The 23,716-nt window shown below is 40.4% G+C and overlaps 1 pseudogene across 1 annotated transcript in view; it reads left to right on the plus strand.

Annotated features, from left to right (window-relative positions):
* LOC144374931 (neuronal acetylcholine receptor subunit alpha-7-like) overlaps window positions 1-23,716 on the plus strand; it is a 107,016-nt pseudogene that overhangs the window by 51,095 nt on the left and 32,205 nt on the right. Inside the window, exon 4 of the transcript XR_013434166.1 lies at window positions 6,680-6,789. The product of XR_013434166.1 is annotated as a neuronal acetylcholine receptor subunit alpha-7-like (transcript). The remainder of the gene's footprint in view (window positions 1-6,679; window positions 6,790-23,716) is intronic.

The raw sequence follows: 23,716 nt of genomic DNA on the forward strand, positions 1-23,716 counted from the left end.
CCACTAGCATGTGTGCACCAGGAGAGCAGGGCTCTAGCTAGATTTGTTCACTGTTAGGACCCCTAGCTCCTAACCCACTGCCTTTCCAGAATGGCCTAAGATATTACAATACAACATAAAGCCAACACCTGCATAACATTGGGACACTTCAATATAAGGTTAAGCTCTGGCAACTTGGGGGATGATACAGATGCTTTCCCCGTGCCCTCTAAGGAACAAAGCTGTTACTGATGTTTTTCTTACAAAATAAGTGCCATGGACAGCTCTCTCTCTCTCTCTCTCTGGTGCCCACCTATCTTAGCTCTAAGTTATTGGTTTTCAGCAGAGTATATGATACAGCAATATTTTAAAGGGTATTGGTTTTCAGGAAAAAATATATCTGGATTATTACTTACTGTATTGAGTTCAGGTGCTCCATAAATAAAAATCTTTGCTTTGGAGGATGTCACCAGAGATCTCTAAATTTCTTTGAAGCCCATCTTATTTCTAATTAATACTTGCATTTTCAGAAGCATCTGCAGCTTCATTTATAAAAAGTCTCCTTTACCTACTCAACTTACCTTTGGGAGCACCTAACGTGGAAAATACTTAATGAGGCCATGTGAGGGCACCTAGAAATGTAAGACACAGTTTCCACTCTCAGCCATTTACAATCAGGTTGTGTAATTAACACATTTAAGGAAATGTTAACCACTAAGAGATGATAAATGTTTGAGGAGATGGAAATGCTAATTACTCTGATTTAATCATTACACATTGTGTACATGTGTTGAATTATCACACTCCACTCCATAAGTATGTGCAGTTATATGCCAATTAATTTTTTTAAAGTCAGAAGAAAGTAGAAAAGCTTGACATAGCAAGACCAAGTGGTTTCTTAGAAATATTGCAGGGGACAGACTGATGGAAGGATGGAAGAAGTCAAAGGTGGGAACAATCCTGTTTTATAGTAATGGGATACAGGTGAAGTCCCAGACTCCTCTAAATAGGAAGATCTGGGAGCACTGGCATTCCATCATTAATTGATACTTCTTTTCAGGTGCCTGCCATATTGAAAACCAATTCTCTTATGGCAAGTGCACTTATAAAGCTGAATAATGACATTTATTTGGAATGGTGATGCAGAAACTGTGAAAGTACTCCAACTAAATTTTTAAGGCATCCCAAGAATCTTGGGTTTAAAACAACTCTTAACAGTTCCAAGGTTCAATCCTGTGCCTCTGTGTCCCCGGCTCCTGCTTGGTGCTTCAGTCTAGAAACCCTGGTGTTCTTATGTGTCACACCATGGACTTGGGAGATTTGGGCAAGAGATCCTTAACCAAGGGCAAGCTTGGAAGCTTCCCCCAAACCATTTCTAAATGGTCCTTGTTTTGGGGTTTCATCATGAGTGATCAGCCTGGCGTAACCTAGCCTGAGTAGTGGACATGTACAGGAACCAAAGCTAGATATTGAAGGCAGAAAGGGCAGAGTATCTGGAAAAGTAGTAATGTGGGCAGGAGGTAAACAGATTCAAGGAAAAGGCTCTGAGTCATGGGTTTTTATTTTCCACAGTTTTATGTTGCTGAATTCCTGTTCTGAAAATCTGAATCCACATAACTTTATCTCTAGGGTATTTAAACTCTGAGGTTAGTTTTCTGCAAATGATAGTTTTCCTACGCATGCAAAATGGAAGAGGCAGAAGAATAAAAAATAATTAAATTCTCTTTGACCTAAAGTTTGTTGATTTTATTATCGTTTCTCCCAGTTGTCCTTGATTTTTTTTCTGAGTTTCAGATTATTCGGATAACCTTAAGGAATATGAAGTTGCTGATCTCTCTATTTAGTTCTTCATATTCCTAGGAGGAAGCAGTTGGTATATGGTCTCTGTAACTGTTTTATCACTTTGGGAGGTCTAACAGACCTAATCTGATTTAATGTATCAGAAGAAATGACAGCAGCCATTTCGTTATCTAAAGAGACACATGAGCCATTCAGAGACTTACATTTGCTTTGTTAAACTCTGTCTTCTTTTGATATCTTGCTCATTCTTCTCTTTAGATTTCCCAGCCTTCTTTTGTTTATTCTCTATTTTTAACCTTCTAATTTTAATTATGGTACTAATTGCATTCAATCATAGAATGTTAGATTGTAAACCAAATTATTTCTAAAATGTTTACCTTTTAAATTTCTGCATTTATTTTCTCTAACACATTAAAACGCAGCACATCAGGGTCATAGTTTAGCCAGCCAGTGACCTGCTTAGGACCTTGATTGCATGCAGAGGATTAGGGTGGGGTGATTAAATCATTATATCTCACTGGGAAAGCAGTTTCGGAGCCAAGAGATGGAAAGAGGCTCACTTTCCTTCTTGGTGATCAAAGTAGTTGATTGGAAGGGTTGTCAAAAATAGGATTGGATGGTGTTTTCTGACTCCAAATATGTGATATCTTTTTCAACAGCAACAACCAACTCTACAACACCAGCTGGGTGTTGAACAATTTAATTTAGTTCTGACACTATCTACCTTGAGTTAGCGTCAGAACCCACAAGCTTGAGAGCTCAGTCCCACAAGGCTGCCTCCACTTCAGACACTTGCTGCAAGTGGGGTGCCTAGGACACCCGTACTTCCACCTGCCTGAATGTACATTCAGGTGTTTCTATAACCCTCCTTCACTTTAGATTTAACATTCTTCTAGAACAGCTCACAGTTCTTGGGTGAATACTTAAGTTTACTGGTTTATTCTGAAGGATGTATCTCAGGAACACACAAATGGAAGAGACATAGGGCAAAGGATGGGGAGGGGTGAGGAGCTTGGACCTTTCTTGAGTGCACCATCCCCCATGCATCCCTGTGTCCATAGCCCTGAACCAGAAGTTCCCTGAACCTTTCTGTTATAACCCAGTTTTGTTTTATAACCCATTCTCCTGGAGTTGGGATGAGAAGAAATTGAAAGTTCCCACCTTTTAATAATATGATTGGCCTTTCTGGTGACCAGCCCCCATCAGGAAGCTACCTAGAGACCTAAACCTAAATCACTTCATTAGCATAAACTCAGGTATGGTCCAGAGGACCTCTTTCACAAAAGACTCCTAGCACCTAGGAAATTGTAAGGATTGGGAAAACCAAATATATTTCTTATTATACTAAAAGGTATATTTTTTAAAGGAAAGAAAATTTTCCCTCCCCCCTCCATTTCCATGCTGGTCTGTATGCACACACACACCAAAAAGTCTCCTATGACCTCAAGGTAGGTCTAATAGGGCCCAGGTGTCAGAATCACAGAAGAATCTAGACTCCTATTGTGCTTTTTAGATCAACAGCTCTTGTTCGCTGCATATCCCATTTATAATCCCACACCCTCTTCTCTTGAAGACTCAATGAGAAGAAATTCCAGAGGGAGAGAAGGAACAGAATATTCTATTGTATGGGAAGATCAGGGATTATTGCCATCTCTAGGTTCATTGATGCTGCTTTCCAGGTGCCACCACATGGAAAAGGTGCCAAGTGTTGTCTACAGAGATGTTGCTCTGTGCTTCGCCCCTTAGGGATCTAACTTCTAATTGGAAGCAAATGTTTTGAGAGGATAAACAACATATATCTGAAACTAGACTGTTGACAGGCCTTATTCTATGTCCTTTCATAGGAAACCCATGGAGGGCAGCAGAAGGTTCCTGCTCCAGTTCCCAACATCATGTTGGCCCTCACTCTTCTACATCTTTGGCCAGAGCTCAGTTATTATAGTTCAAGCATCCTGTAGGATTTTATATAATGGAGGAGTCTCTTTCTGTCTTTTGTTATCATTTATCACTTGACTACTAGAATTTTTACTTGCCACTGCACACATCATCTCATCTCATTCTTGCCACACTATGAGTTTTGTGTACATACAAGGAAGTTGCCACTCGGAAAGTGAGATTACCTATTTAAGCTCACACAGCAACACTGTACCAGAACCTTGGCACAAGCCAGGTCTGTTTGATTCCCAAACTCCCTGCAGCTCCCTGTTTCTTTCTGTGGGCCAGACTGGCTTTGGAGTAAGGGAGAGCAACATGAGCAGTTGGTCAGCACTTTTAGAGATAGCATACAGTCCATGCTTTCATGGGGGCTGCCTTGTCAGTATACACATTGAGTTAGAAGAACCAGCTCTGAAACAGTGCAGAGATCACTTTGCTTGAGATCATGTAATGCAATTGAGTCCTGACCCAGTGACTGCTTCCAAAGATACAGGACTCTGAGTCTTAGTCTCTTGTAAATAAGAATAGTGATCATGCTCTCCTCCATGGATTGTGATGAACATGGGCATGCACGTGATGCTGTGCTGCCACCTGGTGAGGCACTGAACCTGAGGAATATACACAGCTGGGTGTGCACATGCAGGAGGAGGTGTGGAGTGTTGGGGAGGTAGCATGCAGCCTGGACTGCTGCCTTTAGATAGGTCTAAGCTTGACTGACCAAGCAGTTTCTTTCCCTGTCTCCCTTCCATCTTCTGACCATTGTTTGAGCACATGGAAGAGTCCAGTAGGTTGCATCCCATGACTAAACACTTAAGGTCACTCCAGGTGAACTGGGCTGGCACGAAATAATCGCACAGAGTGATATCTTTTTATTTGGATCCTGTGACAGCTTCTCTGACCTTAGGGGTCTGTGGAAAGAGAGAGAAAGGAACATGTGCTGAACCCTTTTATTGGGAAGAAGCCATTCAAATGAGGCAAGGGGTAGGATTACAAAGGAATAGGTGAGTGTAGCTCAACTCCCACGGATGATGCCTGTACCTGAAGACCTGCCTTGCTATCTGAACTGGGACAATGCCCAAGTCACCACGAAATGTAGTGATTGGTCAGAGCCTAGTGATTCAAGACTGGAAGGTGTGGTCATTCAGAGTGGCTTCCCACACCAGTGCTTGCTTATAACTTGCTTATAACTCACCTTTCCGAGCAACTCCTGGATTCCTAGGGCCCTGATTAGCATTACTAATAGTTGCTATAATTGGCTTTATAATAATCAGTGACCAATCCAGAGATACATCCCAGGGTGAGATATAAAGAAAGCATAGAAATTGGTATGGAAGAGCTTTGTGCCCAGAGCAGGGAGAGAAATAAAGAGGAGCACAGGGCCAAGGGTCCTGAGAAAGATCAGACTTCAGAAAACACCTTTGGTGGCACCCAGATGTTCCTGACAGACAACTTGAACAAGACCAGCCCTTCCTCAGTGTTCTCCTCCCATACCCTCTCCAATAGCCCTTGTCTAATTAGAGACCATAGCAGGGTACTTCTCAGTCCTAAATACCCCTGATGAGGCTTCCCAATGATATTTGTTAACATATTCTCATTCTCTGAGGTCCCTGGCTGTAAAATGATATTATTTACCTTAGTATCTTCTCCTGTCTGACTTCAGATTGTTTCAACTCTCAGATAACCTTTGCAGATATACCTGCCCTCCCCAGAGTTTGGTTAGATGTCTGGGACATGGCCTTGGGCCCCTGTTGCCAGTATCAATAGTTCTAAACCCACCATGCCTCATCTATAATTCCTGAATTTCAACAGTTCTGAAAATTCATTTCTCCCTCTTCCCTTGATATTTTTGTAACCTTGCATCAAATTCATTTGATCTGAAATGAAATTGAAATTGATGTGCAATTGAAGCATTTATTTATCTCTCAGTGTAAATATGTAAGTTTCAGAGCAAAAATAACAGTGTTTGATTAAGGGACATCTGCCTTGGTTCCAGCTGGAGGTGTTGTATAGGGTACCTTTCTAAATATTGGAAAGTCTGTTCCAGAACATGGGTGGTCCCAGGGGAAATGAAAACAGAATGGGGCCTGATTATGATACAGTTGTATTATCTGCTGGGCCCACACCTGCCATCCTTGAGATGCCATGGTGGGTAGAGTGCTGGTTTCATGACACTGGTGGGGAGCTAGGGTTCCACCTCTATGGTCCCAATAGAATTTGGCCCTAGAAATGGCACGTTAGCACCTGATCCTGGGATGGAGAACCCCAGGCAAGAGCCTTCCTCTGTTTGTACAGTAGACACTCAGGAATCTAAATTAATTCCTGGACCTGAGTTTGTGCATCTATGAATACTTTCACATTCCTCACCTGCGTCCTTCTATCCTGACAGTGTCCCACTGTCCAGGCTCAGTGTTTGCATTGGTAGGTCCTGGTTTTAGAAGCATTGTTGTTGTAACTGAAGCAATCCAAATCTAAGAATATGCCCTTAGAATTTCTGAGAGTCTCCCACGCATTTGCACAGTACTGTTTTCATGGAAATAAATGGTATATATTTCCACAACCTGATTTTTATTCCAGTTGAAATAAATAAATTTATTTTTTTTTCAAAATGTCCTTAGAATGAAAACTTGAAAAGCAGAAGAGTTATTCATTTGGCTAGAAGGAACCCATCACTGTGGGAGAGAAGGCTCCAGGGCATGCAGTGGTTTGGAATTAGCTTTAATGTTACCATCTAAATGTGGTCATGGTGACAGCAGAAACTTAAATGTGATTTTTATGCTATTCATGATCATTTTGGAAGGATTTATTTAATTCCCAGTTGCCTAATATTGTATAGACAGCAACTCAGTTTGTGTAAATATAAATGTCTGAAACTCTTTTTCACTTTGAATATACCTAATAATCTCTTACAAGAAATATAAGTAGGCCAGGAAGCAAAGTGCTGCTAATGTCATTGTCTGTGTGCCAGTCTTGGACAGATCACTATTTACAATGGAATATGTCAGAATATCCAGGCGTGAAGACTGTTCGTTTTCCAGATGGCCAGATATGGAAACCAGACATTCTTCTCTATAACAGGTAAGAACTCTGGACAAAAGGAAAAGTGATTTTTTGCTTGTATATATGTGGCAATCAAGCATATTCGAACATTTTATAGAAATGCTGGATATGCTATCTATAATTGGAACCATTGCTCCTCATGAAGTTCTGCAAGTGACCAGGACTTTGAGAAGCAGCTCTGTCCCCACCCCACCCCACCCCACCCCGGCTGGTATTTTCTGTGTTTGCATGCAAGTTCAGGTTTTCCCACATGTTGTCCAAGGTCACCTTAGGGATCATGCATTATAGGTGCATAACACCTTTTCTCTGCATATTTGGGTATGAAGCATTCATGTGTAAGAGTACATTTGCTCTCTGAATGGCAGCGGTTGCCATCAACAGCAGAAAGTATGTGCCTATGGGATGTCCAGGTGGAGTCTTCTTCATTTGTATTAGGAGAGCTCTGTTGCAAAGGTGGCTAAGTTCATAAAGACTCTCGCCTTTAGCTGGTCAGGGAAACAAGCAGCCCATGTTGCCCACTTGACATAAGTAAAGTATAATAATATTCTACTAGTTTTTCTCCTGAGGGCAAGAAACAAAGGATTCATCAATAAGTCAAGGCTGTTTGTTATGGAGAGCAGATGACTTAGAGCAAGAATCTAGGCAAGAAAAATTTCTAGGAGTAGTAAAATTATTTGTTAAACCACTTAGCCAAATAAAGATATCTAGACTATCTCTTCTATTTTATACATGATGACTAGATTAAGATAAAATAAATTTTCTAATGAGGCAGACCTCTTTAGTTCTATCTGGAGGGAGAAAGGAGTCTGGACTTTTCAGGATTCAGAGAATGGTGTGACCATCTATCACTGTCCTCCATGGTCACTTAGTGAGCCCCCTTGAGCCAGCTAATAGGTTCATCCTATATTGCTCCTTCCAGAAGCCTGAACAATTCTGTTTCTTATGGACTTCTAATTCTGTTTTTGCTGCTGGGGTCTTATTTCCCTTGAATCATTGGACCTGTTTTTAGAAGAATATCTCCTCAGCTGCTGGCATTTTCTGCAGCTTAAATAAAGATCAAGAGACTAATGGGAAAGGCAATGGGAACTTTCCCGGGTACTGCTAGGCAATGTTCTTCACCTAAGTGGTGACTGCAAAGATATTTATTAAAAAACACCCTTAATCTCTAGGTACTCTACTTAAATATATTTAATATTTTAGAGGTGGGAAAAAAACAGTTTGGACAACTGAGCTTTGAAAACTGTCTAATGTCCAAGTATATAATCCCTTTTTGAGGGGATGAAGCATGTGAACTTTTATGCTGGACTTTGGGTCATCTCTTTCTTAGGGTCTGTATGAGTTTGCTAGGGCTCCTGTAAAAAGAGTACCATAGACTGGATGGCTTAAAAAAACAGACATTTGTTTGCACACAGTTCCAGAGACCAGAAGTCTAAGATCAAGGAGTAGGCAGGATTGCTCTCTTACAAAATATTTAAAACTATTTTAAAGTAACTATAGATTCATAGTAAGTTTCAAATATGTGTACAGGGAGGCCCTGTGCACCCTACACCCCACCTTCACCCATGTTGGCCTCTTACTTTAGTATAGCACAATGTCAAAACCAGGGAATTGACATTGGCAAAATTCACAGAGCTTGTTCAGATTTCATTTGTTATGTATTTGTGGGGGGGAGTCCATGAAATTTTATCACGTGTATCTTTGTGTAGTCACAATTGTGATACAGAACTTACCATTATCATAAGGCTCCTTTGTGGTACCTCTTGATAGCCCCTCCTGCTGTTCCCAACCCATGCCCAATCAGAGTTGGTTTCTTCTGATCCACTCTCTGCAGCTTACAACTGTCCATCTTCTGTGCTTGTCTATGTCCTAACCTTTTCTTAATATAATAGTTTTTCTCCTGAGGGCAAGAAACAAAGGATTTTCTGATTATACATCAGTCAGATTGGACAGTGACTACCCTAATAACCTCAATTGTTTTAAATTACCTCTTTAAAGGCCCTATGTACAAATATAAGTCACATTTTGAGGTACTGGGGTTTAGAATTCAACATACGAATTTTGGAGGTAGCAATTCAGATAGTAACAGGCATTATGGCCGACTGCTTATAAACAAAGCTCTGAGGTTGAACAAATCAGGATGTAAATTATAGCCATAAAATATGCCATATTTAAAACTTTTGATTATTCCATTTGTCCTTTGCACAGTGAAGGAAATGCCAACTTCACAGAGTTCGGAAGGAAATCTCTATGGATGTTTGTAGCATGTTTAATGTGGTACTTAGCAATGATAAACATTTAGTCATGGCATGTGTATTAAGAGAGTATTTTAACAGTTGAAAAAGAATGTGTTTCACAGTTCCTAATTCAGTTTTCTTCATCTGGAATCAATAATAGATTTTATAATAAGGCTATAAAAGATGGGTTTTTATATCTGTGTGTAAAACTGTTAACTCCCAAATATAAAAAGTTTGATGATTCAACTATTCTGGCTAAAGAAGAGTTGCTCAAGTGTTCTGTATAATTGAATTTGAAGGAGCAAAGATACAGTAGTTTCTGCCTGACATATGACACAGGCCCTCAGGAATAATGCCATATTCTTTCTATGCCTGGCTCAGAATTCTGTTTTTCTCACATCTGCCTTTAAGCTCTCCTTAGCAAATTTTCTCTTTCATCTTCTGCTCCTTTCCTGTTGACAGAGTCTTCCAGAATCGCTGATGGAGCATATAGAGGCTGTCATGCCTTATGCTTTAATTTTTCTGAGCAGTGGGATGTAGGACTTCTTTCTGAAGTAAACTGCTAAATGTATGGCTTTCATGCTCACATGAATCGTTTACAGAGAATATTATTTAAGCCTGTCTTAGACATGGTACCCATAATCTATTGCTACAGAACAAACTACCCTAAATTTAGTGGCTTAAATAAACAGAAAACTCCTATTATTCTCAGGATGCTGTGGACTGACTGGACCCATGTGGCTGGGCTGGTTGTCTATTCCATGTAACACTTTCAAAGAGTAGTCAGCTGGAATTAGAATACCAGGGAACACAGTCACACTGCTGGAATAAGCTGGCTGGCAAGAATGTTGGCAGTGGCTGGAAGCTTAGCTGGGGTTGAGTGTTGTGCCACTTGGGTTTTCTTTTCCTGTCCTTTTCCACAGGTGCATATGTCCCCCCAGCTTGGTGGTTGGAAACAAGAGGAAGAAAGTAGGGGCTGCCCGGCGTCTTTGGGACTGAGCATGGGAGTCCCAGAATGGTCTGTCATCCATTCTGTTGGGCAAAGTAAGCAGAGGTGCAGAGTCAAGGTGGGGGGAATTGGTCCCATCTCTCTAGGCCATGCAGGAAAGGATTGAAGCAAAGGTGAGCTCTAGGGGAGATTAGCTGTCAGATGCTAAAGAAGGAAAATGATGAAATTGTGAAGGTCAGATTAAAAATTTGGGGAGAACAGGAAGAACAGACTAGGCATGCATATTGAAAGTACTGGCTAAATGGAACACTCAACTAAATTCATTCTGTAAGAGGATTAGTGGGCTAAGAGAGATTGTTTCAAACTAAAACATCGTTGGATAATTCCTAGACTCTATTCAACAGCTTCCCTTTGCTGGCTAGACGTACTGCATGGGCCCCCAGGTATGTATGGACTGGCCCACCTTTCTAAACCTGCTATTCCCTAGCCCCACTGTCTCACCTCATTGATACATGCTGAGTCTTCTGCAGACAGGCTATTTAATCAGAGTTCCTCTTTGGGTGAGGAATTCCCACCTCCCTTATCCTTTCAACCTAACAGAAAGGGGTTCGTGTCCCTACAGCACTTAAGGGCTTCTCTTTCTCAGGGGACCTGATAGAGCACTTAATACATATTCATGAACAGATAAAGTGGAAGGAGGATATAGGAATTAATAGGAGGAGGAGCTGAGAGGATGTTGCTAAGAATGGCCAGAGAAGAAATAAAGCAAAGAGAATAAATCATATTGGCAACCCAGAAAACATTGAAATATGAAAGAGTCCAAAAATTGACATTGGAATTAGCAAAAATGGGTTTGTCTTTAGTAAGATCCTGACCTCCTGATATTCTGTACTTGGGGATTTTGAGAGATGCCAGCTTAATATTTCTTGCCAGCTGCCAGACACTCATAATCCCATGTTCTGCTCAGAGACTCATTTGTTGGTTCATTAGTGTGTGAATGAGGGTACAGGGGCTTTTACTGAAGGAGGGGGTTAAAATGCTATCACTCTGAAAGCCAGGGTTTTTAAGGAGCGTTGAGTCCAGTGATGCCTCACAAACACGTCTCTTATTTCTCACTGTATTCCAGGTTGATATTGGAGCCCACGTGTGAGCCACTAATGGTTTTTGAGATATAATGCATTTTCTGTGCTTTGAAGAGGCTGGGTCACTGCAAAACAGCTATCTCTGCATCATTTCTGGAATAGGTTGCTGAATTTTCTTGATGGATGGGGAACCAGTTATGTGTTCCCAGCCAGCTGGCCAGGCTCTGAGGAGAGGATGGGCGTTAATAAAAGCTCTGCCCAGTGCTGATTTCAGTAGTTTCTCGTTGCTTTATTTTGCTTCACTTGAAGCCATCAGCTCAAGGATTTTTCTGAACACAATATTGCTCAAAGTGAGTAGCAATTATAGATGGTTTGTCATGATGGCCTCTTTTGGATGGAATTGAAAGCCTTGCCAGTATCAGCAGTCAGCTTGCAGAAGGTCTGAATCCTAGGGACATGGAGGCCACCCTATGCCATGCAACAGCAGGCAACTGACTCAACCCCTCTGGCTTCATTTTTGATGAGCATATTTAAAGATGTTTTGTAGGTTCTGAAATTTGAAAACAGTGAAGAGTGCTAATCATCCATTTCACAGACTGTACAAAGCTGCATTTGCCCATCTATAGGTTGATGTTTTTCTTTACACTTTTATGTCACCCTGTGATGATAGCAGAGCCTTGGAAGTGACAACGTGTACAGGGCATTCTGGGTGCGTTGTAATATAGCTTTATAAGAATTCTTAATTGTGCTAATCAATGAGGTGCCAATGGAATCAATTTATTCCCTTTCCAATGGTCTTAGGTTCCCCCAGAAGTCAAGCCCAGACAGATTCATGTGTTTTTTGGGGGTAGTCATAACCGAGAAGCACTATTGGGGTAGGGGTGGGGTGGGTGGTTACTAAGGCAAGGAAAGAAGGAAAACCAATCAAAGACCCATTAAAAGTTGCTTTGTGGGCAGTTGGGGTCCACTCCTACTGGGAACCTCTGAGAGACCATCTCAGAGATGCTTCCAGAGATGTGAGTTTCATGGCATGTCTGGCAATCCTACTCCCTGCATGGACCAAGTGTGCTTTGGTAGTCAGAGCCTTGAGCTGGGTTGCAGATCCCCAGAGGAAACAGCTGTCGGGGCCTTGGGTGTGGAAAGGATGGTTGTCAGTATGGCCTTCCATAGCACAGATGGGCCATATGCTCAAATTTCAATCATTTTCACCTTGCTATGATTGTAGATCCAGTCTTGGCTTTCTGGGACACACAGCAAGGATGTGAGTGGTAGGGAGAGTGTCTGAGGACTCTGGCCAGCTGGGTGTCCTCAGCCAGAGCAGAGTAGGCAGGCAGGTTGCAAAGGTAACTGGGCTAAACAAAAGTTCAGGCCTGCTGAGTATTTCCTGGGGGTGTCACACAGGGTCTGCATGTGGAATGGGATCACTCACTTTCAATGTTGTCACTGTTAACATCGCCTAAATCATGGTATTTGTGGACCAGAATTAAGTTGGCCTGCTGGTGCTCAGAGACCCATAATGCAGTCATGGTTAGCCTTGAGGTGGGAGGGTGCTGAAGGCATTGTTAAATGGTTGTCAGGAATAGTTCTTGTATGTGGTAGGAATCTTCAGGTGAGCAAAGATAGTTTTGCTGCTGCATTCTCAGAGAAGAAGGCTTTAGCAATGTACTGTTGGGATGAATCTGCATTATCAAATATTCAGACCTAATCTGGAGAGAGGCTGTTTCTAAATAGTGTGTGGGCAGAAGGAGAGGAGGAGAAGCAGTCTGTTTTCAAGAAGTGAGTGGAGCCAGCCAATCTATATTTACATCTCTAAGATCATCATCCGAATGGTTCATCATAGTCTCTCCTGATCATCCTGGGTTCTGGTGCTGTTTGTTTTTCATTTGTTCATTAATCCAGTCAATATTGGATGAAGGCTCCTTCACTATTATTGTACACTGTTGGGGGAACTGAGGGTGCAGCCATGATGAAACCAGACCAAATATCTGTCCCTTAGAGAAAGAGAAATGGAATTTTCGAGGGGAGAGCATGCACCAATTGAAGGTGCTCCCAGTAAAACAGCAGGGGAGGGGGGAAGGGGATGGCATAGCAAGAGCTAGGACCAGAGGCAGAGGTGAGACCCACAAAATAGTACATCATGTGATGTCAAGGAGGGGAGTGTTCCTGACAGAAAGAGCAGCCAGGGCAAAGGGCCTGTCAGGAATGCTTGTGAAAGACTTGGAAATTCAAGAAAGAAGAAGACAATTGGGCTTTTACTGAGTTCACACCTTACTGGTTATCTAATTCTGCAGTGAACTGTGCCCATCATGGTATTCCACCTATTTTTCAACTCTGTAAGTTCTAGAAAACTGGTAGTAAAGCAAATGATTTTAGTCCATAGAGAAGCAAAAGGACTTTGTGAGGTGGTAGGTTCCTCTATTAACAGATTGAGATCAGCATTCCTAGATTCCTGGTTACATTTATGTGTGTCTCCTGGGTGCTCCTCAGAATGGTTTTAGCACCTTGAGGTTCCCTCATGAATGAGTGACTTAAATGCTGTCTTTGACACATGTTCATTTTATACTTGTACAAGTGCCATGGTTTTATCGTTTAAAAAAATGTATCTTTTATGGTTGCCTTAAGGCAGGAATATGTCATCTAGATCTATTCTAGGAACAGAAGGGGACTTTGTGGCTGTTAAGGATGGGGAAGGGGACAAAGTCAGTCACCAGAGTGGGTCAGAGACGGGATAGGGAGTGGACCAAGTCTGGGAGTTCTTGGGTTTCACTCTGAGTGAGGTGGAAGAGGCTCTCACCCTTTTTCTTAGCATTTTCATTTCACTTCTTTTTTGCTTTGAATAATTATAAAAAGATTTATTCTCCTTCCACCTTGCTGTCAACTGACTTCCATCAGGTGATTTTGTCTAGAAGTTACTCTCTGTTCTTTTCTGCATTGTTCTCTCAGGGCATGGCGTACACATGTTTTACTTTTGTTATTTCCTCTGGCCTCTCAGTAACACCAAGAGGGGAGGGAGGACAAGTGAGTCTGCACCATAAGCCAACCACTGTGAACCCAGCCATGGGTCCACCTTTGACCAACTGGGAGCCATTTGTCTTTCTCCATGATTCCATGAACACAGGCCCAGAACACAGGCCCACACTTATTACTTCGGCATGTTGGAGCCAAACCCTTTTTATTGGGCACCCACCTAGTGCCAGGGCACCAAAGAAGCTTCCTTCTTTCTTTGTCAAATTGATATGCATATCCACTTTTCTCAAGATAAGAAACAGGTGCTCAGTCACTTTCCTGAGGCCAGCCAGCTTGGCCTGCCTGACTCTAGAGGTTGGCTTACTACTTGCCTGTCTCTGGTCATGTCTGGAAAGTCCATGTACTTTTAGTGCTCTTGTGCTTTGTTTTTTTTACAAGTTAAGTTATAGTGTGCTATTACACAGTAGGGTGACTACAGATAACAATAATGTACTTGAGTTGGTAATTTTTCACCACTGTAACAAATATATGAGATAAATAAACTTAGAAGAAAGGCTTATTTTGGCTCACAGTTTTATCATGGGGGGAGCCTGTAGCACAGGAAGCCAAAAGGGAAAGAAGATAACTCTGGGTCCTGTAATCCCCTTGAAAGCATGCCACCAGTAACTTAAACCCTCCCACTAGGTCCCATTATTTAAAAGCTTCCACCACCTCCTAGTAGCACTGTGGGTTAGGGATCAAGGTGTAACACATGGGCCTTAGGGGGGCATTCCAGACCCAAAATATAACAGTATTATATATTACAAAGGATGTAGAAGAGAGGATTTTTAATCTTTTCACCACAAAAAAAAGAAAGAAAAATATTTAAGGAGATAAATATGCTTATCCTGATTTGAGCATTATACAGTGTTCACATGTATGGAAACATCAAATGGTACCCTAAATGGGTATCACTTTTTGCATATAAATTTTAAAAACTAAAAATGAAACAAGAGGAATAACTCCTTTCTCCCTCTGTCTGGATGTGGACTGACTTCACTTTCAGGTCTTCTCTGGGACACTTTGCCTGCCTCTGCCTCCACCTTTCCTTTCAATTCTGGAAATAGTGAGTGTGTCTCTTCTGGAGCTGCTGTGGGATTTTCGTATTGATGCCTTTAAAAAAAATAATAATTATAATTTTGATACTAGGGATTGAACCCAGGGCCTTGAACATGCTAAAAAGTGCTCTACCTCTGAGCTATATCCTCAGCCCTTTTTTAAAATGGTATTTTGGGCAGGGGTCTCACTAAGTTGCCGAGGCTGACCTCCAACAGCAATCTTGGTTCAGTCTCCCAGGGAGCTGGGATGACAGGTTTGTGCCACCATACTCGACCCATCCTGATGCTTTATTATGACTTTCATTCAGCATGTGACACCTACTTTTTCTTTGACCAAATCCCTTGCCTGCTATTGCAGGCCACAGAGTAACCCTATGACAGAACAGAGAATGGAAAAATCCAACTGCTGTCTAAGAGCCTGAGCAGAATCTGTAGCAGAGGGCCAGGTGCTACTGTGAGTGGTGTTTTCTGGGGATGCCTTTGAATCCTAGGTGGCCCAGGAAAGGCTGTCTTCCTGCATGTGGTATAAGTCTATTCCACAGAGCAGCCCTGCACCCTGAGGGCCACAAAACCAATCATGCCCAGCAGCATAGATTTGGAGATGAGCTTATTGATCTTTGTAGCAATGAACAGAGCCAACAGGATTGTAAGGGTCTGTGTAATAAATATGTGAGACAGGAATTCAATGGGGAGTTCAGTCATCATCATGAGCTGCCTGAGGGAAGGAGGATGGGTAGCGTAGGTGGGGCCAAGGTCAGTTCCCACCCTGCCTCCTCCTTTGGGCCTGCTGTGGGTGTCCCTGTGCATTTTCACTATCTGCCATGGCTGTTTTCATCTGCTACCTGCATGAGAGGAGGACATAGATAATTGTGGGTCCCAGGGCAATTAATTCTTCCCTTCACCCTAGGACCTCAGCTACACAGGGTGAGGGCCCAAGCTGAAAGTGCCCAATGGTATATTTCAAAATCTGGAGAAACTGAGGCTTGTGTGCCAGGACCATGGGGCTGGTGTGCTGAAGCTATTTGCTTAGCTCAGGGATATTGTTTTGAGGACCCACTATGCATAAGATATAGTTTCTAAGAGGATGCACATTCACTGCTCTCAAGGCATGTATAATCAGCAATAAATCACTTCACCCTATGTGGTTTCATCTGATTTGATTTTGTGGCAATCAGTGAAGTGATCTGGAATGACTCCCCTGTGTTCACAATTGAGAAAATTGTTTCTGAGATTAAATGGCTTTTCCCGGGCTTTGACTGCAAGCCCATATGCATTTTCTAACACTGGCCAGCTTCTTCAAGGGTGTCAGACAAGGGTCCCAAGAAGTATCCTCCAGAGCAGGAGATGATGGATGTGTCAGGGATATAACAACTTAGAAATATCTAGAAGAGAGAGAGATCTTCATTCAAGGGCAGACTGTGAGATTTTTTTTTTAATAGTAGGGGGTCCACACCATTTAGTTTTTCTGGGATTATTCTGGTTTCTGCCTGGGGTCCTGGAACAGCTGTTAATTGAACCCTTTTTTTATATATATGTTTAAGAGTGACTTGGTTTAGATTGGGGGCAGTAGTGTGTGCCGTAATCTCACCTACTCCGGTGACTGAGGCAGAAAGTTCTCTGGAGCCTGTGAGTTCAAGGCCAGGCTTGACAACATAAAAAGAGAGTGACTTTGTTCATACAATACTTTATTTATATGGGTCCCCTTACCTTAAGATGGCAAGCTACATTGACAGAATTGTTATATTAATGCATGGGAGCCAGCAAGGTGGGGAAACAAGTAAACTAAGCTATAGCACGGGCTCTGAGAGTGGTGGGACATATCTTGGAAGGTAGCAAATAAGGTAGGCTCTCAAATCATTTACTTAACTCAAGAGAGAGGATAAAGAATAGGAATCATGTGATCAGGAGTAAACTAAAATGTAAGAAATTCAGCGCAACTCAGTGAGACTTCTCCTCTAGGAATCTAACACTGACCCATGGCCACAGTCACCCCTTCTGGGGTGCTGTGTACCTTGAAGGATGTTTATTTGTAAACATTGCATGATGTGGCAAATGCAATTGTAACACTTTTTGTTATTCCTTAGTGACCAGTGAGCATATATATATATATATATATATATATATATATATATATATAGAGAGAGAGAGAGAGAGAGAGAGAGAGAGTTAGTTAGTTGTAGATGGACACAATATCTTTATTTATTTTTATGTGGTGCTGAAGATGGAACCCATTGCCTCATAAATGCAAGGCAGGTGCTCTACCACTGAGCTGTATGGCCCCAGCCCCTCTCTTCACATTTTATAATTCCCTAAAAGTTAGCATGGCAAGAGCATATGGAAACCAGCAAATTCCAGTGAATGAATGAACTTATTAGGGCTGTTACCATGTAACCATGGAGAGTTGCAGTTGGAACTCAAGGTTTTTTGATTGATCCATCTTCTCAGCAACAAAAAATAAAAAATAAATGGATTGGGGCAAAGGTTTGGGATATGAATAAAATGTAAGAAATTCAGCACAACTCAGTGAGACTTCTCCTCTAGGAATCTAACACTGACCCATGGCCACAGTCACCCCTTCTGGGGTGCTGTGTACCTTGAAGGATGTTTGTTTGTAAACATTGCATGATGTGGCAAATGCAATTGTAACACTTTTTGTTATTCCTTAGTGACCAGTGAGCTTATATATATATATTAGCTAAAAAGAGAGAGAGAGAGAGAGAGAGAGAGAGAGAGAGAGAGAGAGAAAGAGAGAGAGAGAGAGACAGACAGACAGACAGGCAGACAGATACACACACTCATACTCACACACAGAAGGCACAAGATGTATTTCCCAAGGGCACAGCCCCAAGGAACCACTCTCTTCTTCTAGGTCTCACCTCCTATTTGCCACCATTTCCCAATAGTCCATTCAGCCATGAGTCCAGAAATTGATTGGTCCTCATGATTCAATCACTTCCTAAAAGCCCCACCTATAAATATTGCTACATTGGTGACCAACCCTTTAATGCACAAACTTTTGAGGGCCATTCCAAATCCAAACCATAACATTTATTTAAAACAGATTTTATGCTCTTGGATAATTACATCTTTTTTTTGATGGATCTTTAATGGTCTTGGAGTGCCATACCAAAAAGTTACAAATTCATTCAGTTACAGTTTCTTCTAATACTTTTTGATAAACCAGATAGTTTAATTTTTATTTTGTGGGTTATCCTTCTGAAATTGTTGTACATGTTGTGGAGTGTCTAACTTAACTTTTCTTTAAGGGTTAGAAAATAATTCTAACATTTATTGAGCAATATATCTTTTCCCTGCTGAATTGCAATGAGATAGTTATATTCATCTATTCATGTGTCAATACCTTACTGAGTGCTGAGCAGAATGAATAAAAAGATGTATTATCATGCTGAAATTTTAAAACATCCAAGATAAAAAGAAAACCCTTACAAGCTCTGCAAGTGAAAATTCATTGTAATAGGAAACAAATTTTCCTAAGTTAATAGAGTATTACTTTTAAATATTGGCCAGAAAATTATTCTTTTAAACAAATTATTTTACTAAACTGAATTTCCTAGGCAAAAATTAAGGCAGTTTCAAATATGTAGAGATTCAAGTCTAAAATAATTACTTAGAATATACTCTAGCAAATTGAAATTAAGAAAAAGGCAAACATAGCCTTAGTCCAGCTTGTGCCACTGTAGCAGAATTCCTGAGACTAGATAATTTATAATGAACAGAGGTTTACTTCTCATGGTTTGTAGGTTGGAAAGTCCAGTATCAAAGGGACAGAATCTATTGAGGGTCTTCTTGCTAAATCACAACATGACAGAGAGTACATGAAAGAGTGCAAGTACAAGAGGGACCAAAACCACTCCCACTGCAAGTAACCCACTCAGGAGTAACAGCATTTGCTTTTATCTATTCATGAGAGCTGAGCTCTTAGACTGAAACACCTCTTAAAATCCCACCCACTAATATTGGTATGATGGCAACTAAATTTTAACATGAGTTCAAGAGAGAACAGACATTCAAACTGTATCATGTTGGCACCAAGAGTCATAGTTAAATCTAAATATTTGATGATATTTTCAATATAAATCATGACTTGGGGATTTGAATGAGGAAGAGATTGGGGGGGTGAAAGTAACCATAGAAGTTTAATGTAGGGCTTCTCTGGTTTGGATATGATGGAAATGCCCTAGTTACATACAAAATGAGAAAGGTACAAGTAAATATAGGTGTTAAATATTAGACTACCTCTCCCAGGAACAGAAATAGTATTATAACTTCCAAACCATCTGACATTAAATAAGAAACACAACAGTAAAAATGCAGTCAACATACCAAATGCAAGATCAGAAAAGTGAGAAACAATAGAAGTATTGTTTAGAAACAATAGAAGTATTGGACCCCAGAGTTAGTATAAAGATTATTTTATTTCATTGTTGATGTTGTTATTATCTGGTGGTGGGTGGCAAAGATCAAAACTAGGGCCTTGCACATGATAGGCAAGTACTCTACCACTGACCCCTATCTCTGATGAATACACTAAAGACATTTGGGATTCAGTGGTGACAGAAGTCTTCTGGAAGCTTCTGTCTACTGACTAAAGACAGAAACTTTTGGGAGTGAGGACACCATGAACCCCTTTCCAGTAGAATTTTAATGTCCAAAAATAATACAGAGAAAGCCCCTTGGATATACATAAACAAACATTATCTGAAATTTCTTACCTCTTTTTGTTCTCCTACAGACCCATTTATTCTTCCCATGGAAGGCCCTCAATCCCCAACCTCCCCTTTAGCTGTTTGGAAAGTCACCTATTTCTGCATGTTCCTGCATGCACCATGAGTAAATATCTGTTTATTATTGATAATTTGTCTTTTGTCAGTTTCTTTTGTAGCTCCTTCACACTAAATATCAGAGATAGTGGAAAAAAATTTTTTTCTCATCCTAAAAGGCAGAAAGATAACTAATAGGATGACAGTAGTAAGTAGTAAGTTTTAAAAAATCACTAATCAAAGAATGCAAATGAGTTTAAATTCTATACTCCCAAACAAAATAGACGTACAGATAGGGCAGTAAAACAAATCCAAATCCAAATGGTGGATATATACAGACAACATATTTGAATCAAAATGTTGTAGAAGATTGAAAAGGAAGGAGTTGAAAAAGTCACATCTACTAAACACCATAAAAATAAACCAAGTTTAGCAGTAATTTTTTTGAGAAAATGCATGAAAAGGGACATATGGACATTTTATATTTCTAATACTAAGTAATTATAAATATCCCAAGTGACTCTTAATGTATGAATGGTTAGGTGAACTGTGATACATCCAAACCATGGATCACCACCTGGCCAATCTCAAAAGGAAGCAAACTGTATAAATTCTTGCCTACAATATTCTTGAACTGCCATAATCATGAGGGAGTACTGCTAAGTCTTTTCCAGGCTTAGGGACATACAGAATGTGGTTATAATGAGATAGTTATGAGGGATCGTTGCAAAAAATGATACAGTTCTTAATTATAGTGGTTGTTATACAGATCTACATGTGTTGTGGCATTGCATAAGATCATGTATATGCAGAAATTCATTCATATGAACCTGGTGAAATCTGAACAAGCTCTGTAGATTATACCAATGTCAGTTTCTTGATTTTGATATTAGTTACTTAAAATATTACTGTGGGGGAAAATTAGAAGGGATAGGAAAATGTGCCTCTCTATATTTTTCATTTTCTTATGAACTATAATTTTCTCAAGACAAAGTTTTTAAAAAGCTGACACCAGATAGCCACAATGGAGAAATGGACCAAATCTGCTCGATAGAATATTATGTCCCTGATAAAATAATGATTAAAAAAGCAGTTGGAAACAGAAAATGTTTATGAGGACCAAGAAATGCAGTAATTAAAAACACAATAAATGTATTGTGAATGGACCAATAAAAAGATAATATAAAATGAAATTCAGTTGTTTGGGGAAGGTGAAACGGAAGTTAGGCAATTTGGCTTTGCTGTGGCAACTGATCCTCATCTTTTGAAATATGAAGTCTTCTTTCTTTGCCTTGTCCTCAGTCTGGAGTTTGTTTTTATTATAAGTGAAGTCAACAAAGTCAGTTACTAAAATGTATGAGTGGACTACCTTGTGCGAGTCCCTGGGTTTGATCCACAGTACAGAAAAGAAAAGGAAAACAAAAGGAAGGAAGGAAGAGAAAAAAAAGAAAAGAAAGAGGATAACAACTGGAAAGTTAGGAAGAACTTCACCTGAAAAACCAGATGGTACCATTCCAGGTTTTCTAAGGAATCTCCATACTGCTTTCCAGATTGGTTGCACCAATTTGCAGGTCCACCAGCAACGTAAGAGTGTGCCTTTTTTCCCACATCCTCGACAACATTTATTGTTGTCTGTATTCTTGATAACTGCCATTCTGACTGGTGTGAGATGAAATCTTAAGAGTAGTTTTGATTTGCATTTCTCTAATTACTAGAGATGTTGAACATTTTTTTCATATATTTGTCGATTGAATGTACATCTTTTTTTCTGAGAATGTCTGTTTAGCTCCTTAGCCCATTTATTTATTGGTTTGTTGTAACACAGCATCAATGTTTATAGCAGCTCAATTCACAATAGGTAAGCTGTAGAAGCAACCTAGATATACTTCAGTAGAAGAATGGATAAAGAAGCTGTGATATATATATACACACAATGGAATATTACTCAGCATTAAAAGAGAATAAAATTATCTAATTTGCAGGTAAATGGATGGAGTTGGAGAATATCATGCTAAGCAAAGTAAGCCAGTCCCCAAAACCCAAAGGCCAAATGTTTTTTCTGATAAGTGGATGCTGACCCATAATGGGGGGGGCATAGGAAAAATGGGGAAATTTTGATTGGGCAAAGGGGAGGGAGAGGTGAGGAGGGGAAAGGGGGCAGGAAAGATGGTAGACTGCGGCAGGACATCATTACCCTAGGTACATGTATGATTGCACATACAGTGCAACACTACATCGTGTACAACCAGAGAAATGAAAATTTGTGCTGCAGTTGTGTACAATGAATCAAAATGCATTCTGCTGCTGTCATGTATACTTAATTAAAATAAATTAATTTTAAAAAGATTTAAAAATCAAAAACAAACAAAAAACCAGATGGTACTTACCATGGGTCTCCAGTAAGCTATGAATGGACCCATGAGTACAAAATACTTAAGTTCAGAATAATAGCCTTTAGAAGTATCGTCTTGGAATCTGTGAAATGCATCCCATACCATGTTCTACTTTCTAAGAGCAAAGAAACTATGTCAGAGTTACATCTTTCGTATTAACTAAAAAATGCATATGGAATCCTTCAATGATTCATTAAAGTTTATAGTACTCATGCATCATAGGAAAGATAAGAAGCTAAGTAAGTGCCTGGGGAAAGTATTCAGGTGGTTAACATCAAGTTCCTGATCATTCTTCTGCCATAAGCCCCATGGTGAAAGCACCATTCATCAATCAGTTGGTTTTTCTCTTGGCAGCAGGAGGGAGACAAGAATGTAATTGAGGTTAGAGCATGGGCTGAAAATCACAACTTCCAGCCACCAAATTCCTCCTAGCTTCTACCTAATTAAATGAATGCAAGCTGGTATTCATGCCTAGAAGGCAGAGTTTTTTAAAGTTTGTTCCAGGGGACCACTTGCAGCCAGCAGATTGTTGAGCTTTATATTCCACACTTGCCATATTAGATCTGGTGCAAAGCAGAGATGGAGTCTTACATGTTAACAAGCGCTTGGGAGCTTCTAAGAGACATCAGAAAATCAAGGTATAAGTCAAGATGATCAACAGGCTCTCAAGCACCCACAAGAGTGACAAGGTTCAAAAGACCACCTAAGAACCATTATACTGTCCTGGGAGTTTTCAAAGAAGGTCCCAAGATACCTTTTTGATCCCCTCCATCTGGTGCAGAAGGCTGCAGAGGAGGCTCCTGTACTAGGTAGCCCAGCAGAGAGTGGTTCTGGAGCCCTGCCTCCAAAACCTTAGGCAGTAATTCTTCTGCAGCACTCAGCTGGCTTTCAACATACCAGGGGGATGCCCAGGGAGGAAATCCAGGAAGAACACATCTGCTGCTTCCGAGCTGTAAAAGTTGCCAGAGAGCTCTCTTTCAGTTGCTCTGGCAACTTTTACATTTAAGTATGTGGTCTAATATGTTAATTATCATCCATTATTATGTATCTGAAGTTTAGAGGTTTATCTTTATGCCTATGGATTTCTAATTGCTCTGCCTTCCTTAGTTAAAAATATTTATTTCTTCTCTGAAGTGATTCATACCTTTGCAAAGATTAGTTGAGCATATTTGTGTGGGTTTACTCTTGGGTTTTCTATTCTGTGTTATTAATCTTATTTCTATCCCTCTTCCAATATTATGCTTATCTTGTTTGCTTTAGCTCTTCAGTAAAGCTTAACATCGAGTAGGGTGTTTCCTGCCACTTCATTCTTCTTTTTTAAAATTGCTTTAGCTATTTTAGTTCATTTTCCTGTCTATTTATAAATTTCTATGTCTAGAAAATCCTGGCTGGGTGTTAATAGGAAATTTGTGAAACCTAGAGATCATTTTGAAAGAAATTGG

The sequence above is a fragment of the Ictidomys tridecemlineatus genome, unplaced genomic scaffold (assembly GCF_052094955.1).
Source record: "Ictidomys tridecemlineatus isolate mIctTri1 unplaced genomic scaffold, mIctTri1.hap1 Scaffold_96, whole genome shotgun sequence".
Taxonomy (NCBI): domain Eukaryota; kingdom Metazoa; phylum Chordata; class Mammalia; order Rodentia; family Sciuridae; genus Ictidomys; species Ictidomys tridecemlineatus.